Raw genomic sequence first — 19,482 nt, forward strand, 5'->3', positions numbered from 1 at the left:
GCCGGCGCCGCACCATCCCCCAACTCCTCTCCCCCCTCCTCCTCTGCGTCCACCGCTCTTAAGTCGGCCACGCCCTCGAGGTGCTCCCCCATCATCCCGTTGCGGGCTGCTGCTCCGGGCCTGCTTCCTCTCAGCTCCCGTCGCTGGAAATTGGCGGCACCACCAGCTCTCCCGTCTCAATGTCCCCAAGTACCAGGTGCTTGCTCCCAGATCCGCACTATATACCCAATTTTTCCTTGATTGTGCAGATTTGTAAAAATTTCGATTTGGAGACGTGTTAGGATAACCTTGTGAATTATTGCTAACCTTACAAGATGGAGGCAAGGAAGGCCTGATTGTTGCTGAAGCCGAGCTCATAAACGTCTCACGTATGTGGTTTTGTGCTATTCTGAATCTTCTTCTCTGAAGGGTGTAGTTTCAGTTTCACACAAAAAATGTATTGCGCTTGCAGTGCGTACCAATTTACAGTTTACCAATGTGTATACGTGTTCATTTGATTTCACTCCAGTTTACCAATGTGCATACGTGTTCATTTGATTGCACTTCAGTTTACCAATTCTTTCTACTGATTCAATTTCAACATAATGTATGTATTGTGCCCTCTAAACCTGAAAATTCCTACTTTTGGTTGATAAATCATGTTGTTCTCAAGACTCAACTATGGCTGATCAGAACATTAGCAACCTTGAAGTAGCAGTTCTGTTATGTTTCAGAATTTACTTAGAATTGTAATTTGAAAAGAGCATGAGTTTTGGGCTTTATTCTTCACCATGATCTTTAAGTGTGTGCGTGCAACCATAGCTTCCATCATCATTACCTTAGGTTTTTATAATATACTCCCTCTGTAAACTAATATAAGAGCGTTTAGATCACTATTTTAGTGATCTAAACACTCTTATATTAGTTTACGGAGGGAGTATTTATTAGTGATTACTGGAACTCTTTCTTATTATTACTATTGATTTTTGCATTATCTGATTACTCCATCAATGAATCACCCTTTAATTGTATCTTTACGTAAGGTTAAACTTTTTTTTGTACCCGCAAAAAAAAAAACTTCTTTTTTTGTTTCCCTCAAGCATACCAGGTCAAGCATGTAGAAAAGTTGAATGTTTAATACTTGTTAGATAAGCTCAGGTTCAGCAGTTTTAGAACATTTTCGTTATACAAATAGTGCTTCAGGTCAAGAAGATGTATTGGTTTTGAATTCTCCTTGTGAACACCTCCTTACTTCAGAGCATCTAAATAGTGATGTACCCACTGCAGTTAGGACTTAGGATGTATGAGAACTTTTAAAGACATTTTTCTATAGTTAGGTTAAGAGATATATGACGGAGATGCCAGTGGTTGTGCCTGCCTTATCCAAAAGCCATATATTTTTGCAAAAATATATTATTACTTGATGAGGTATTTCGAGTTTGACCTCAAAAGTAAAGTAATGATGAATCAGGAACTTCATCTAATCCTCACCCTAAATAGCATACTCCTTATGCTACTATTCTTTACTAACGATGAACCAGGACCTTCAATTAATTCTGACCCTAGATAGCATGCACCCTCTGTTACTATTATTCATTTAACGGCTGGCCAAGTGAGCTGCAGGAGCAAGAATTGCAGGATCAAAACAAAAACCCGATGAAGGATATAATGTCAATGTGATTTGTTGCCAACGCCAATTCTCTACTAGAGCTCTATGTGCAGCAACAGAAAGTATGACTTCATCACGAAAACATCTTGATCCTTCTTTTTTCGTACTACTATTCTATAGTAACAAAACACACCATCAAGTTCCCAGGATATCTTGGTCATTTTTCTGTTCTGTAAAACAAAACATGTTTAAAGGATTATCAACTGTGGCTGAAAACCTGTACATCCTTTGCTCATCTAGAAAATGGAGTTTAGCCTTACAAAGAAGAAGCAGAAAAGAAACTCGGAAGTCCAGTTTATGCGCCTCTGCCTGTATGTTTACAACTTGCAAGTGGCCTGAATTTATCAGTTGTTGATAGATGAAAGGCCAACCAATTTATGCCTAACATTTGTGTCTCTACATTTATGCACTACCATTATAGAGCTCAAGGCATCATCAGCTGCACCACCAAGCAGGTCAAGAAGTTTGCCTATGGTGAGTGCCTGTTTGGTTATGTGTTCGTGGCTTTGTGCGCGACACCTGTTTGTTGTTTCGCCTCGGTCGTTTTGTCCGGTGTCCTGCAGTGTTGAAGGTGTTCCGGGAAACAATGGTTGGCGCGGCGTTCACCAGTTAACGGTACACCACACCGTCGCCGCCACCGATGGCATCACCAATGTCCGTCGGTCGAGGTTCACGACATTGTGAGATTGAAGACAGAGTTGTGTGCTCTGCTTTGTACATTGGAGCGGCCCATGACTAAGTTGGTCAGATTGTCCTGTGCATATACTTCTCAAGCAGATACGACCCAATCAAGGGCTCCTCTTTGTGTATCTCTCCAAGTATTGGTCTGAGTTTCCAAGTCCTAAGTTAGCAGCAATGCAGACTATGCAGCGCCATTACGTGCATGCTCAGTGCATCCAAGTGGTTTTCTCCCGCGGGGAGCGAGCGTGCCAGCCGCTACATGAGGCATAGTTGCAATCTTAGTTTCCAATTTATGACCAAACAGCAACCTAGCATGGATATTCCGAGTGCATGATTTTATGACTTGATGGTTGATTTAGTAGAGCAGGAGGTGTTCCAGTTATTTGAAAGATATAGGTGGTTGTTTCTATATATGAGGCTGCCCCGAGGAAATCTGTGGTGGTCTGGCCATGAAGCTGTTTATTTCCTCGATGACATTCAACTTTGTCACCGGTAGTTCTTACTGCTACTCATCAGGTAGATAACTCTGTATCCTTAAAATTCTCTCCTCTATATGAAATATTCATTAAATTTAACTCAAATATCCAGTTCAAATTTTTTATGTTATGTCCACACTTTCATCAAGCTAGATTTCTTGCATCTGTAAGTGAATTCGGCTACACTAATCTTGAATTCTTTCAACAATTTTAGTACTTCAAGTCGTCAACAGAAAAAAACTATGATGCACATTGTGGGCAATCATGGAGAGCTAGATGATGTTTGATAATAGCTACTGGTATGATCCTCTTTTTTCATATTTTCACCCAAGGTCTATCAGTCACTCCTGCCGATCTTTCACTATTTGAGAACCAATGGACAAAGCATTCAACTTGATTTTGTTTCCAGTCTGTATCGATTAGTCATTCGTTGAGTAACTTGGGAGACCGTAGGGTTTTGTACATGTTCAGTTATGCACTACTTGACAAGGTACATGAATTAGAAGAAAAGAATCATGGCAAGCAAACCAGCTGACAAATCATATTGATTTCATGGTATTTTATTACTACATTTGGGTGGAGTATCTTTGTTTTAAGTGCCATTAATTGGAAATTGTCCTGCTATACTTACTTCCCTTTTCTATTTGTTGAGACAAAATTTTGAGAATTAAATAGGCAGTGAATTCAATATAATCTGAGACGTCTATAACCTTTGTGCAGGTCTGACATGAGCAATGCCGGTCTTCTGGGATTGGAAAGGTGTTTCGTGAAGCAACAATGATGCTACAATCAAATTTAATGGCTATTACAGCGGCAGAAAGGAGGAGGACGGCCTCCTGATCCAGCGGGCCTGGGGGCGCCCAGCCAGGGCGTCGACGCGCTCTGTCAGCCTCCCCACGACGCGCTCACCTGCTGCTCCATCCTACGAGCACCGCCATCCTCTGGGCGCCGACGGGCCAGTAGTGTTTGCCCAGCTATGCGTCCAGGCTACGGAAGGCGTGGGGCTTGCTGGTCAAGTAGGTTGCGCCCTCTCCATCATGATGTCCTCCCTCACTGTGAGTGTTAACTGATTAATCATGCACATCCATTTAAACAAAGATTCAGAAAAATGTTTGATTCACTAATTAATCAACCAGTAAAGGACCAATTGTTTAATCCTACTAGCTAGACACTCCATCCATCCAATCCAGTGAGTTTAAATTTATTAATCTTTTACATCCTTAAATTATAAAGAGTAAAGAAAAGATTTAGGTGTTGGAGGAGTAGTCAGCAAGTGTTGTCTGCAAACCGAATCCAGTTTCTGTGGAGAACATTGATTTGCCACCTCAGCTCAGTCCTATTGAACGGATTGATTACTCTATGAAATAGTAGTTAGCCCATAATAGTAATTCCACTCCAATATTGGAGGAAGTGTTGATTGAGCTGAGAAATTTACTTGACGATGAAAGGAACGGCTTGCTTCCAAATTTGCAAAATAACTTCTCCAAGCTCTCAGAAGAGAAGCAATAATGTGACTCCAAGGTGTCCCTCTGAGAGAAAAGCTACCAAGGTGTCCCTCTGAGAGAAAAGCTAGAGATGCTTTGGCGGTGGCAAAATAAAGGGAAGTAATTGCTATGGACGCCAGCCAGTCAGGTGTTCATCTGCCTATTTGATTAATGTTTTCTCCTCTTAATACTACTTCCGTTTTTCTTCTTTAGAACCCTTCTTTTGTACTCCTACAGATAGCAGATGAAAAGAGAAGGATGAAGAAGTCAAGCTATTGGAGAGGTCAATTGAGGAGCTCGATAGTACTTTATTTGCTCTCGAATGTAGCTTTATTCAGTTTGAGTGAATTTTGTGGCCTAACTGTTGTAGCTATTCATTTTTTTCATGCATTCTGAATGTTATTACACACGCATGTTGGTACAAAACTCATGTTGTTATGCCTGCGTTATGACAAGAACTTTCCCAGATTTTTGTGCATAAACATACACATGTGGACTAAACTCTTTCCCTTATTTTTTGTTACTTGCTCAGCCAATACATATGTATGCTAATATAGTTATTTTCATATACTTCTAATCCCTGAAAACACAATACAAATCCTAAAAGAAGTTAGTTTTTGTAATTAAAATTGCTAGCAATGACCTTTGTGTTTTACGTTATGAAACATCTTATGATCTGAACATCATGCACCTGCCTGGAAACACACATTAGCATTGACCATGAATGAATTTTTCACTAAGAAAAGAGAGCCTGATTTTCGGGGATTTTTCTCCCGTTGCAACGCACGGGCTCTTTTGCTAGTATATATAGACTAATAATAATACGAATCAGAGTTATCCTGTCGAACTCTCCCATGCCCGAAGCTCGCGCGGAAGCAAAAAAGCAAACAGACCGAAGAGCTAGCTCCCAAGGCTCACCTCACGATCCGCTGCCTGCCGTGCGCCATCTCGTCCTCCGTCTGCCTCAGCGCGGCGCCAGTCAGCCAAGCTACGCCGGCCAGGAAGAGGCCGGCCGCTCGAAGCAAGTGCGCCAACTCGATCAGCAGCAGAATCCGGCGGCGAGACAGCGGGTGGCTGGTCTCCTCTGAGTCTGCGGTGGGATGTGATCGGCAAATTTGACAATTTTGACCTCTCGGCGAAATCAATTCACGAAATGAACTGTTCGTGAAACTATTTCACACCTCTAAATTTTTTGTGTAGCGCCCGCCACGACGGCGCCACACCCTACGGTGCAGCGCCTAGCTCGGGGCGTTGCACTCCAGTCCACCGTGGCAGCCCCTGGGTTCGCACCCAGCAGTGTAACGCCTCCGTGCTAGGCGCCACATATGTAATGTGCAGCGCCTAGCGTTCGGGCGCTGCACTGTGACTTAGATGCTAGCCGCCCGCTCCCCCCTCCCCCCACCCCACCCCATTCGTTCAGTTGCAAGTTATAGAAGCAGTGGCGCCGGCGGCTTCCTCCTCTCCCCCTCTCAATCCCCTCTCCCAAATCCTTCAGATCCGACGATTTGGTCTGTGCATTTCTTCACCGATCCCCTTCTTTCTATCCATAAAAAATATGATATTTTGAAGATTTGGGGAATCCTTGTTTGATTAGATTAGATTTGAATCTTGCATGTATTAGAACTTTGCATGTATTACAACCCTTGTTTGTTTAATTTGTGAAACTCTAGTTTAGTTTATGGAAGAGTTATTTGTATGAAGTAGGCATAGTTTATGGAAAAGTTATTTGTATGAAGTAGGCCTAGTTATTTGTGGAACCCTAGTTTATTAGTTTTGTTTGATTTGATATGGTTGGATACATAGATTGGTATGGTTGCATCTAGTAGGCGTACTTTAGTTTATTTGTATTCAAAAGATAATCGTGTTGACAAGAAAGCTTTCGTTCAAAATTGTTAGGATGGTTTGGCTTCTCGATGATCACTGGGACAAACAACACCGGTCGTACGCTATGGCGGTGGAGCAGCGGGTAATAATGAAAGTGGCCTGTTTTATGAATTTCGTATTTATTTCAAACACAAATGCCCCGTATGTAATGTTATGAATTGTTTGTTTGTAGGAGCTTGCACCTTTGAAGCTTCGTTCTCACGGGGTCACCCTTGGGTGGATGCTCTATGATGAGCGATACACACCGTATGTAAGGGAGACAGGACTTCTCCCTTTCATTCATATGGTCAAACGGTCGACGCCACCCAACAATGCTCCAGCACTCACCGCGCTTATTGATCATTGGCGGCCGGAGACATATAGTTTCCATCTTCGGACCGGGGAGATGACTGTGACGCTCCAGGATATTGCTATGATCACCGGTCTTCCTATCGATGGGAATCCTCTATGTATGAACACCGATTCTGATGGGTGGCGCGCGCAGATGCATGCTCTTATCGGTATGGTTCCTCCGGAGCCTCCGGAACTAGCAGCAAAAGACAAGAAGAAGGAAAGAGTCGCAGTCGGTGCTACTTTCACGTGGATTACTGAGCACTTTGGTACTTGCCCACCGGAAGCTGATGAGGACACGGTCAAGACATATGCTCGTGTCTACATGTGGTACGTGATATCCAGGACTATGTTTGCTGATGGCACAGGCAAGAATGCTTCATGGATGTGGCTGAAGGCGTTGACCGTCTTCGATAGCAATTGGAGTTGGGGTTCGGCGACACTAGCTTACTTGTATAGACATGTATGAAGTTGTTTCCTTTTCACTTCATTGCTACATTATGAATGCGATCTTGCTCTTAATTAAACCATGTTCTCTTTTATGTGCAGTTGGACGAAGCCTGTTGTAGGTCATCTGGAGGTATTGGTGGTTGTTTGCTTGCACTTTCCATATGGAGCTGGGAGCGTTTGCCGATTGGACGTCCGAAGACCGTGAAGTACGATGATTGGGACGACAAAGGCGACCCACTACGGCGACCCACTTGGGCTTACAAGTGGGATGTGTTAAATGAGACGACAGATGATCCCTCGGTCATGTACAAGTTGTACCAGAGCGATCTTGACGCGATCACGCCTGAGCAGGTGAATTGACATTGCATAAGTGATCATGATGCTTCTATTGCAAGTCGATATCAATTTTGCATTCTATCCCATTTTGCAGGTGATATGGGAGCTGTATGGAACAGGAGACAGTTTTGGTAACCCTTTAGAGTTCGGGCTGAATCCGATGTGCACTAGGGATAGGGATCTCTGGCGTATGCGGTGCCCACTCATATGCAACTGGGCGGTTGAGCTCCACCTCCCACATCGAGTGCGCCGTCAGTTTGGTTTGTTCCAGGCACATCCGCCGGAGTGGGAGGACACGGACAAGTTGCTACACGCGTAAGATATAATTAACCTTGAGCACTTAACAGCTTCTCGGCGGTTTCGATGCTACTAATATTATGTTTCTAACTTGCAGGTTGGATAGGAAAAGGCAGGGGAAGATTAAGGATTGGGACAAGCATCATAGAAAGTATGTCGTATAGTTTGCGCTTAGTGTGGAGCAAGCTAGGGCTGGAAAAGGAGTCCAGCTTCGTGAGCACTGCCCTGTAGCGTTCAACAACTATCTCACATGGTTTCTTGCAAGTACCCATGTGGAGGTATGCAAACCGGCGTATGCTGAGGAGATTTTGGAAGAACCCACTGTTTTTGATGAGGTAGCCCAGCACCAGTACAACGCATTAGTCAGGAAAGGCAACTCAGTGATCCCTTAAGCTCCAATGATGAACTTTGTGGTATTTGCCCTCTTTGCTTTTCATTCACACTATTCACATCTTCGCTTGCCTAACACATTAATACCATTTCTGTTCATAGCGTGCCCAGATCAAGAAAGCAGCTGATGAGACCGAGACTATTCTTGAAACAACCCCGACTGGCAAAAGCGATGGAGAAGGTGCACTTTGAGCATTCATCAAGGTTCACATCTCCTTCAAACTAGCACTTAACATGTGTTGCTACGTTCGATGTCTCATTCACTTGTACATGTTGCAGCGCCAGGGCCAAAAGTTAAGGCGGCTATCAAACCTTTTCGGTTGTCGTGACCCGGAGTATGTATCACCAGAATGGTCTAGGTCGGCGACACCATCAGATCCCGCTTCGGGGCAGAGCCATGGTGATCATTTGGAGGATGAGGATGTGGGTGTGGTCACCCAAGAGGTATGGCATGACCATATATATCCAATTGTTGATGCATTGCTAACTATATCCTCACACACGGTCTTTCCATATCTTTTGTTGATGCATAGGTTGCTGATGATATGACCTTGGGGACATACCAGGTTAGGTCTGCATACAGGTTAAAGCCTAGGACGGGAATTAACAAGTACACACCTGAAGACTTCACCCAAAGAGGCAAAAGGATGGTCGGCACCTCGCGGATGGCGGCTTTGGATGACTATTTGGATGACGATGTCGATGACATGGAGGAACTGGAGCCGGAGCGGGAGCGTGTTTCTCTTCCTAGGAAGGTGAAGAAGTTAGCCAGCAAGAGGGGGGAGCAGCCAAAAAGCGCTCAAGGAACTAGCTCTATTTGTAACTAGCTCTTCCTAGGAACCATCCATCGTCCTCTATTTGTAATGTTGAACTTGAAGTGGTGGTAGCTTGTAGTAACGTGGAACTTGTTATGTCGGTGAACTTGGAGTTGTGGTAGCTCTATGCTGAACTTGATCCTCTTTGTATGTCTTAGTTATGTTGAACTTGGAGTGGTTGTCTTAGCAATGTTGAACTTGATCCTCTATGTTGCACTTGTTGTCTTAATAATGTTCAACTGTGAAATGTGAACTTAAAGTTTCTGATTGCTTATTCTAGGAAATGTTGCAATGTGCCTGAAAATGACCAAGTTTGCAAGCTACAGCCGCTGCAGCGCCTAGCCTGGAGGCGTCACACTGTATAGTGCAACGCCTAGCACCTGGGCGTTGCACTGCTCAGTGTGGCGCCTCCAAGCTAGGCACTGCAGCGGCTGTAGGTTGCAAACACTTTGTTTGCTCTCTGCTTAGCTCATCCCAGGGGTGCAACGCCTCAGTGCTAGGGTCCTCTTGCAAAGCTTATCTTGGTTATTTGTAAACGGGCTCAATGTTGGCCTCACTTCTTGGGTCAAAAGAGGTTCAACAATTTCATCTCGCTTCAAGGGTGGGGGGCTACTAGCAACCAAAGGGGAGGGTTTCCGGTTCAAGTCCAAATGCAAATTTGAATCAACCTTCTTCGTTGCAAATAACTCAAGAGCCTTGTCAAGTGAATCGGCCACCGTTTCCTTGTATGCAACCCAACGTTGCTCCGAGTTGACACGCATTGTCTTCCAACGGATGTGTATTCCAAAACCTACATTATGCCTTCCCTCCAACTCAATGATATCACTAGGGTCCATCCAATTCAAATCTTTCCTCACTTGTTACAAGAGCTCCGCATAGCTAGGACTACTATCAAACACCATGTCAAGCTCATCCGGGTCCGGTTCAATATTGCCTTTCAAGAAGGCGTCTTTGTCCCCATGATGAACAAACACACATGTTCTTCCCATCCCTATAAGAATTCAAACAACACAACGTAACATTGCTTCCATGAGTACTAATTTAAGGATTAACACGGAATACAAACCCTAAAATATATATCAAACAACAACCCTAACCCTAACCATAACCCTAACCCTAACCATAACCCTAACAATAACCCTAACCCTAACCATAACCCTAACAATAACCCTAACCCTAACCATAACCCTAGCACCAATATAAGAACACCCATAAGAATAACCCTAACATACTAACAAAGCCAAATCATAGGAAATTGGCAAACAAAGATCTCACATCTCCATGCAAATCTCTAGATCCAAACAAAACTAGGGTTTCCCCAAACTAGCATTACTTGGATCAAAACAAGGGGATCGGAGAAGATTACCTTGAGAGAGGGTTTGACTTCGAAATCCACGGACAAATTCTTCAAATTTGCAAGTTTTAGGAGAGGATTTGAGAGGGGGAGAGAGTGGGAGAGGGGGCAAAGCTCGGGTTGGGGTGTGTGGGGTGGGGGGAGTGGGGGAGGGGGGCCAAGCCGCTGGATAAGTCACAATGCAGCGCCTGAACGCTAGGCGCTGCACATTACATGTGTGGCGCCTAGCTCGGAGGCGCTGCACTGCTGGGTGCGGACCCAAGGGCTGCCATGGTGGACTGACGTGCAACGCCCCAGAGCTGGGCGTTGCACCATAGTGTGTGGCGCCTGCGTGGCGGACGCTACACAAAAGGGGCAGTGCTGTGAAATAGTTTCGCGGGCAGTTCATTCTGTGAATTGATTTCGTCCCGAGGTCAAAATTGTCAAATTTGCCGATGTGATCAAGGTGGTGAGGGCGGGACTGAAGAGTCGGCGAGGCCGAGGAGTTCGAGTGAGGGAGGCGACAAAGTGGACGACCGGACAGAGACTTCCTGCCCGTAGGTCTGCGTTTATAATTGCTTTGGTAGCCGCCGGAAGGGCGTGTACTGTGCCTTACAGCATCTCCAGCCGTTGGCCCCCCGGGCGGCGATTTTACGCACTTTTGAGGACGAGTCGGCGCTAAAATCGGCGCCGGGGCGAGCGGGTTCCTAGCCGTTCGCCCTAGTGTCGCCCCAGACGTGGTTTTTTTATTTAAAAAAATCTGAATTCGGCAAGGTTCAGCTAAATTCGGTTAAATTCGGCAAACTTGACATTAATATTTAACATGTTCGGCGTTACATAAATTATTTTAAAAAAAGACATCTATGGGGCAAAGAAGTCGCTGAATGCGGCGAAGTCGACGTCGTCCTCCTCGTCATCGTCGGCCCTCTCCTTCTTGACGGCGCGGCCGCCCCTGCTGGACCCCTGCCCGGTGTCTCCAAGGCGGACCGGTGGTGGTGGCGGCGCGTCGTCGTCGTCGCTATCGTCGAGGACGACTACGCCTCCCTCATCCCGGCCACGGCGCCGACTTCAAACCGCTCGTAGGTGGCGTGCTGGCGCTCCAACTCCAGCTGCGCCCAGTCATCGCGCGCCCATTTGAGGGCCGCCGCGTCGTCGAGCTACTCCTCCTTGACGCCGCCGGCGAGCCTGGGCTCCATCTTCATGACGGCGAGCCCCGGCTCCGTCTTCATGGCGGCGTGCCCCGGCTCTGTCTTTGGCTTGACGAAGCGCGGAGGAGCCGAGGAGGAGGCGCGCCTGCCACCCTCGTTGATGACGATGCCGGCACAGCGGGTGCGCCGGCCGAGCAGTGTCTCCGTGGCGGGCTCGGCCTTGACGCCGAACAACGCCGTCGAGCCGGAAGAGTGGGAGGAAGAGCGGGAGGACGAGGAGGAAGAGAAGGAGCCGAACCTCCTGGGCGCCCACGGCCCGGCGCTCCGGCGAGGGGGTGAAGGAAATATGCTCTAGAGGCAATAATAAAGTTGTTATTTATATTTCCTTATATCATGATAAATGTCTATTATTCATGCTAGAATTGTATTAACCGGAAACTTAGTACATGTGTGAATACATAGACAAACAGAGTGTCACTAGTTTGCCTCTACTTGACTAGCTCGTTGAATCAATGATGGTTATGTTTCCTAACCATAGACATGAGTTGTCATTTGATTAACGGGATCACATCATTAGAGAATGATGTCATTGACTTGACCCATCCATTAGCTTAGCACGATGATCGTTTAGTTTGTTGCTATTGCTTTCTTCATGACTTATACGTGTTCCTATGACTATGAGATTATGCAACTCCCGAGTACCGGAGGAACACTTTGTGTGCTACCAAACATCACAACGTAACTGGGTGATTATAAAGGTTCTCTACATGTGTCTCCGATGGTACTTGTTGAGTTGGCATAGATCGAGATTAGGATTTGTCACTCCGATTGTCGGAGAGGTATCTCTGGGCCCTCTCGGTAATGCACATCACAATAAGCCTTGCAAGCAATGTAGCTAATGAGTTAGTTACGGGATGTAGCATTATGGAACGAGTAAAGAGACTTGCCGGTAACAAGATTGAACTAGGTATTGAGATACCGACGATCGAATCTCGGGCAAGTAACATACTGATGACAAAGGGAACAACGTATGTTGTTATGCGGTTTGACCGATAAAGATCTTCGTAGAATATGTACGAACCAATATGAGGATCCAGGTTCCGTTATTGCTTATTGACTGGAGACGAGTCTCGGTCATGTCTACATAGTTCTCGAACCCGTAGGGTCCGCACGCTTAAAGTTCGGTGACGATCAGTAATATGGGTTTATGTGTTTTGATGTACCGAAGGTAGTTTGGAGTCCCGGATATGATCACGGACATTACGAGGAGTCTTGAAATAGTCGAGACATAAAAATTGATATATTGGAAGCCTATATTTGGACATCAGAATAGTTCCGAGTGAAATTGGGATTTTACCGGAGTGCCGGGGGGATTACCGGAACCCCCCGGGGGTTTAATGGGCCTTGTTGGGCCCTAGTGGAGAGAGAGAGGTACCGGCCAGGGCAGCCCGCGCGCCCCCTCCCCTTGAGTCCGAATAGGACAAGGAAAGGAAGGCGGCTCCCCCCTTGCCTTTCCCCCTCTCCCACTCCTTTCTTCCCCCTCCTAGTGGGACTAGGAAAGGGGAGTCCTACTCCCACTAGGAGGAGGACTCCTCCTCTTGGCGCGCCCTGCTAGGGCCGGCCGCCTCCCCCTTGCTCCTTTATATACGGGGGCAGGGGCACCCCAAGAGACACAAGTTGATCAGTTGATCTTTTAGCCATGTGCGGTGCCACCCTCCATCATAGTCCACCTCGGTCATATCGTAGCGGTGCTTAGGGAAGCCCTGCGTTGGTAGCATCATCATCACCGTCATCATGCCATCGTGCTGACGGAACTCTCCCTCGAAGCTCTGCTGGATCGGAGTTCATGGGACGTTGCCGAGCTGAACGTGTGCTGACCTCGAAGGTGCCGTACGTTCGGTACTTGGATCGGTCGGATCGTGAAGACGTACGACTACATCAACCGCGTTCTCATAAACGCTTCCGCTTACGGTCTACGAGGGTAAGTGGATGACACTCTCCCCTCTCGTTGCTATGCATCACCATGATCTTGCGTGTGCATAGGATTTTTTTTGAAATTACTGCGTTCCCCAACAGTGGCATCCAAGTCAGGTTTATGCATAGATGTTATATGCATGAGTAGAACACAAAGCAGTTGTGGGCGTGTGTATATACATATCGCTTGCCGTCACTAGTTGATTCTTGATTCAGCGACATTGTTGGATGAAGCGGCCCAGACCGACATTACGCGTACGCTTACGTAAGACTGGTTCTACCGACGTGCTTCGCACACAAGTGGCTAGTGGGTGTCTGTTTCTCCAGCTTTAGTTGAATCGGATTCAATGAACAGGGTTCTTTCTGAAGATCAAAAAGCAATCACTATACCGCGTTGTGGTTTTTGATGCGTAGCTAAGAACGGTTCTTGCTTAGCCCGTAGCAGCCACGTAAAACTTGCAACAACAAAGTAGAGGACGTCTAACTTGTTTTTGCAGGGCATGTTGTGATGTGAGACATGATGCTAAATTTTATTGTATGAGATGATCATGTTTTGTAACACAGTTATCGGCAACTGGCAGGAGACATATGATTGTCGCTTTATTGTATGAAATGCAATCGCCATGTAATTGATTTACTTTATCACTAAGCGGTAGCGATAGTCATGGAGGCAATAGTTGGCGTGGCGACAATGATGTTTCGATGGATATTAAGGTGTCAAGCCGGTGACAATGGTGATCATGACGGTGCTTTGAAGATGGAGTTCACAAGCACAAGATGATGATGGCCATATCATATCACTTATATTGATTGCATGTGATGTTTATCTTTTATGCATCTTATTTTGCTTAGATCGACGGTAGCATTATAAGATGATCTCTCACTAAATTTCAAGGTATAAGTGTTCTCCCTGAGTATGCACCGTTGCGAAAGTTCGTCGTGCCGAGACACCACATGATGATCGGGTGTGATAAGCTCTACGTTCACATACAACGGATGCAAGCCAGTTTTGCACACGCATAATACTCGGGTTAAACTTGACGAGCCTAACATATGCAAATATGGCCTCGGAACACTGAGACCGAAAGGTCGAGTGTGAATCATATAGTAGATATGATCAACATAGTGATGTTCACCATTGAAAACTACTCCATCTCACATGATGACCAGACATGGTTTAGTTGATATGGATCACGTGATCACTTATATGATTAGAGGGATGTCTATCTAACTGGGAGTTCTTAAGTAATATGATTAATTGAACTTTGATTTATCATGAACTTAATACCTGATAGTATTTAGCATGTCTATGTTGTTGTAGATAGATGGCCCGTGCTGTTGTTCTGTTGAATTTTAATGCGTTCCTTGAGAAAGCAAAGTTGAAAGATGATGGTAGCAATTACACAGACTGGGTCCGTAACTTGAGGATTATCCTCATTGCTGCACAGAAGAATTACGTCCTGAAAGCACCGCTAGGTGCCAAACCCGCTGCAGGAGCAACGCCAGATGTTATGAACGTCTGGCAGAGCAAAGCTGATGACTACTCGATAGTTCGGTGTGCCATGCTTTACGGCTTAGAACCGGGACTTCAACGATGTTTTGAATGTCATGGAGCATATGAGATGTTCCAGGAGTTGACGTTAATATTTCAAGCAAATGCCCGGATTGAGAGATATGAAGTCTCCAATAAGTTCTATAGCTGCAATATGGAAGAGAATAGTTCTGTCAGTGAGCATATACTCAAAATGTCTGGGTATAACAATCACTTGATTCAACTGGGAGTTAATCTTCCGGATGATAGTGTCATTGACAGAATTCTTGAATCACTGCCACCAAGCTACAAGAGCTTCGTGATGAACTATAATATGCAAGGGATGGATAAGACAATTATCGAGCTCTTCGCGATGCTAAAGGCTGTGGAGGTAGAAATCAAGAAGGAGCATCAAGTGTTGATGGTCAACAAGACCACCAGTTTCAAGAAAAAAGGTAAAGGGAAGAAGGGGAACTTCAAGAAGAACGGCAAGCAAGTTGCTGTTCAAGTGAAGAAGCCCAAGTCCGGACCTAAACCTGAGACTAAGTGCTTCTACTGCAAAGGGACTAGTCACTGAAAACGAAACTGCCCCAAGTATTTGGCGGATAAGAAGGATGGCAAGATGAACAAAGGTATATGTGATATACATGTTATTGATGTGTACCTTACTAATGCTCGCAGTAGCACCTGGGTATTTGATATTGGTTCTGTTGCTAATATTTGCAACTCGAAATAGGGACTACGGATTAACCGAAGATTGGCTAAGGACGAGGTGACGATGCGCATGGGAAATGGTTCCAAAGTCGATGTGATCGCAGTCGGCACGCTACCTCTACATCTACCTTCGGGATTAATTTTAGACCTGAATAATTGTTATTTGGTGCCAACATTGAGCATGAACATTATATCTGGATCTTGTTTGATGCAAGACGGTTATTCATTTAAATCTGAGAATAATGGTTGTTCTATTTATATGAGTAATATCTTTTATGGTCATGCACCCTTGAAGAGTGGTCTATTTTTGATGAATCTCGATAGTAGTGATACACATATTCATAATATTGAAGCCAAAAGATGCAGAGTTGATAATGATAGTGCAACTTATTTGTGGCACTACCGTTTAGGTCATATTGGTGTAAAGCGCATGAAGAAACTCCATTCTGATGGACTTTTGGAATCACTTGATTATGAATCACTTGGTACTTGCGAACCATGCCTCATGGGCAGGATGACTAAAACGTCGTTCTTCGGAACTATGGAGCGAGCAACAGATTTGTTGGAAATCATACATATTGATGTATGTGGTCCGATGAATGTTGAGGCTCGCGGCGGGTATTGTTATTTTCTCACCTTCACAGATGATTTGAGTAGATATGAGTATAACTACTTGATGAAACAAAAGTGTGAAACATTTGAAAAGTTCAAAAAAATTCATAGTGAAGTGGAAAATCATCGTAACAAGAAAATAAAGTTTCTACGATCTGATCGTGGAGGAGAATATTTGAGTTACGAGTTTGGTCTTCATTTGAAACAACGCGGAATAGTTTCGCAACTCATGCCACCCAGAACACCACGGCGTAATGGTGTGTCCGAACGTCGTGATCGTACTTTACTAGATATGGTGCGATCTACGATGTCTCTTACTGATTTACCGCTATCGTTTTGGGGTTATGCTTTAGAGACGGCTGCATTCACGTTAAATAGGGCACCATCTAAATCTGTTGAGACGACGCCTTATGAACTGTGGTTTGGCAAGAAACCAAACGTTTCTTAAAGTTTGGGGCTGTGATGCTTATGTAAAAAAGCTTCAACCTGATAAGCTTGAACCCAAATCGGAGAAATGTGTCTTCATAGGATACCCAAAGGAGACTGTTGGGTACACCTTCTATCACAGATCCGAAAGCAAGACATTCGTTGCTAAGAATGGATCCTTTCTAGAGAAGGAGTTTCCCTCGAAAGAAGTGAGTGGGAGGAAAGTAGAACTTGATGAGGTAAATGTACCTGCTCCCTTATTGGAAAGTAGTTCATCACAGAAATCTGTTCCTGTGACTCCTACACCAATTAGTGAGGAAGCTAATGATGAAGATCAGGTAACTTTAGATAAAGTTACTACCGAACCTCGTAGGTCAACCAGAGTAAGATTTGCACCAGAGTAGTACAGTAATCCTGTTCTGGAGGTTATGTTACTAGACCATGACAAACCTACGAACTATGAGGAAGCGATGATGAGCCTAGATTCCGCAAAATGGCTTGAGGCCATGAAATCTGAGATGGGATCCATGTATGAGAACAAAGTGTGGACTTTGGTTGACTTGCCCGATGATCGGCAAGCCATCGAGAATAAATGGATCTTCAAAAAGAAGACTGACGCTGACGGTAATGTTACTGTCTACAAAGCTCGACTTGTTGCGAAAGGTTTTCGACAAGTTCAAGGAGTTGACTACGATGAGACTTTCTCACCCATAGCGATGCTTAAGTCCGTCCGAATCATGTTAGCAATTGCCGCATTTTATGATTATGAAATTTGGCAAATGGATGTCAAAACTGCATTCCTTAATGGATACCTTAAAGAAGAGTTGTATATGATGCAACCAGAAGGTTTTATCGATCAAAAGGATGCTAACAAAGTGTGCAAGCTCTAGCGATCCATCTATGGACTGGTGCAAGCATCTCGGAGTTGGAATAAACGTTTTGATAGTATGATCAAAGCATATGGTTTTATACAGACTTTTGGATACACCTGTATTTACAAGAAAGTGAGTGGGAGCTCTGTAGCATTTCTAATATTATATGTGGATGACATATTGTCGATTGGAAATGATATAGAATTTCTGGATAGCCTAAAAGGATACTTGAATAAGAGTTTTTCAATGAAAGACCTCGGTGAAGCTGCTTATATATTGGGCATCAAGATCTATAGAGATAGATCAAGACGTTTAATTGGACTTTTACAAAGCACATACCTTGATAAAGTTTTGAAAAAGTTCAAAATGGATCAAGCAAAGAAAGGGTTGTTGCCTATGTTACAAGGTGTGAAGTTGAGTCGGACTCAATGCCCGACCATTGTAGAAGATAGAGAGAAAATGAAAGATGTTCCCTATGCTTCAGCCATAGGCTCTATCATGTATGCAATGTTGTGTACCAGACCTGATGTCTGCCTTGCTATTAGTTTAGCAGGGAGGTACCAAACTAATCCAGGAGTGGATCACTGGACAACGGTCAAGAACATCCTGAAATACCTGAAAAGGACTAAGGATATGTTTCTCATTTATGGAGGTGACAAAGAGCTCGTCGTAAATGGTTACGTCGATGCAAACTTTGACACTGATGCGGATGACTCTAAGTCACAAACCGGATACGTGTTTTTATTGAACGGTGGAGCTGTCAGTTGGTGCAGTTCTAAGCAAAGTGTCGTGGCGGGATCTACGTGTGAAGCGGAGTACATAGCTGCTTCGGAAGCAGCAAATGAAGGAGTATGGATGAAGGAGTTCATATCCGATCTAGGTGTCATACCTAGTGCATCGGGTCCAATGAAAATCTTTTGTGACAATACTGGTGCAATTGCCTTGGTAAAGGAATCCAGATTTCACAAAAGAACCAAGCACATCAAGAGACGCTTCAATTCCATCCGCGATCAAGTCAAGGAGGGAGACATAGAGATTTGCAAGATACATACGGATCTGAATGTTGCAGACCCGTTGACTAAGCCTCTCTCACGAGAAAAACATGATCAGCACCAAGACTCCATGGGTGTTAGAATCATTACTGTGTAATCTAGATTATTGACTCTACTATAAGTGGGAGACTGAAGGAAATATGCCCTAGAGGCAATAATAAAGTTGTTATTTATATTTCCTTATATCATGATAAATGTTTATTATTCATGCTAGAATTGTATTAACCGGAAACTTAGTACATGTGTGAATACATAGACAAACAGAGTGTCACTAGTTTGCCTCTACTTGACTAGTTTGTTGAATCAATGATGGTTATGTTTCCTAACCATAGATATGAGTTGTCATTTGATTAAGAGGATCACATCATTAGAGAATGATGTGATTTACTTGACCCATCCGTTAGCTTAGCACGATGATCGTTTAGTTTGTTGCTATTGCTTTCTTCATGACTTATACATGTTCCTATGACTATGAGATTATGCAACTCCCGAGTACAGGAGGAACACTTTGTGTGCTACCAAATGTCACAACGTAACTGGGTGATTATAAAGGTTCTCCACAGGTGTCTCCGATGGTACTTGTTGAGTTGGCATAGATCGAGATTAGGATTTGTCACTCTGATTGTCGGAGAGGTATCTCTGGGCCCTCTCGGTAATGCACATCACAATAATCCTTGCAAGCAATGTAGCTAATGAGTTAGTTACGGGATGTAGCATTATGGAACGAGTAAAGAGACTTGTCGGTAACGAGATTGAACTAGGTATTGAGATACCGACGATCGAATCTCGGGCAAGTAACATACCGATGACAAAGGGAACAACATATGTTGTTATGCGGTTTGACCGATAAAGATCTTCATAGAATATGTACGAACCAATATGAGGATCCAGGTTCCGTTATTGGTTATTGACTGGAGACGAGTCTCGGTCATGTCTACATAGTTCTCGAACCCGTAGGGTCCGCACGCTTAAAGTTCGGTGACGTCAGGTAATATGAGTTTATGTGTTTTGATGTACCGAAGGTAGTTT

The 19,482-nt window shown here is 44.5% G+C and overlaps 1 long non-coding RNA gene and 1 pseudogene across 1 annotated transcript; one reads left to right on the top strand and one right to left on the bottom strand.

Annotated features, from left to right (window-relative positions):
* The window catches only part of LOC119318236, a 16,862-nt pseudogene extending 11,497 nt beyond the window's left edge, over positions 1-5,365 (bottom strand).
* LOC119318237 lies at positions 2,323-3,576 on the top strand. Its single transcript, XR_005154022.1, has 3 exons — positions 2,323-2,845; positions 3,020-3,104; positions 3,526-3,576. It is a non-coding gene; the product is annotated as an uncharacterized LOC119318237 (long non-coding RNA).
* Positions 5,366-19,482: the final 14,117 nt, after the last annotated feature.

Source organism: Triticum dicoccoides, chromosome 6A (genome assembly GCF_002162155.2).
Source record: "Triticum dicoccoides isolate Atlit2015 ecotype Zavitan chromosome 6A, WEW_v2.0, whole genome shotgun sequence".
Classification (NCBI taxonomy): domain Eukaryota; kingdom Viridiplantae; phylum Streptophyta; class Magnoliopsida; order Poales; family Poaceae; genus Triticum; species Triticum dicoccoides.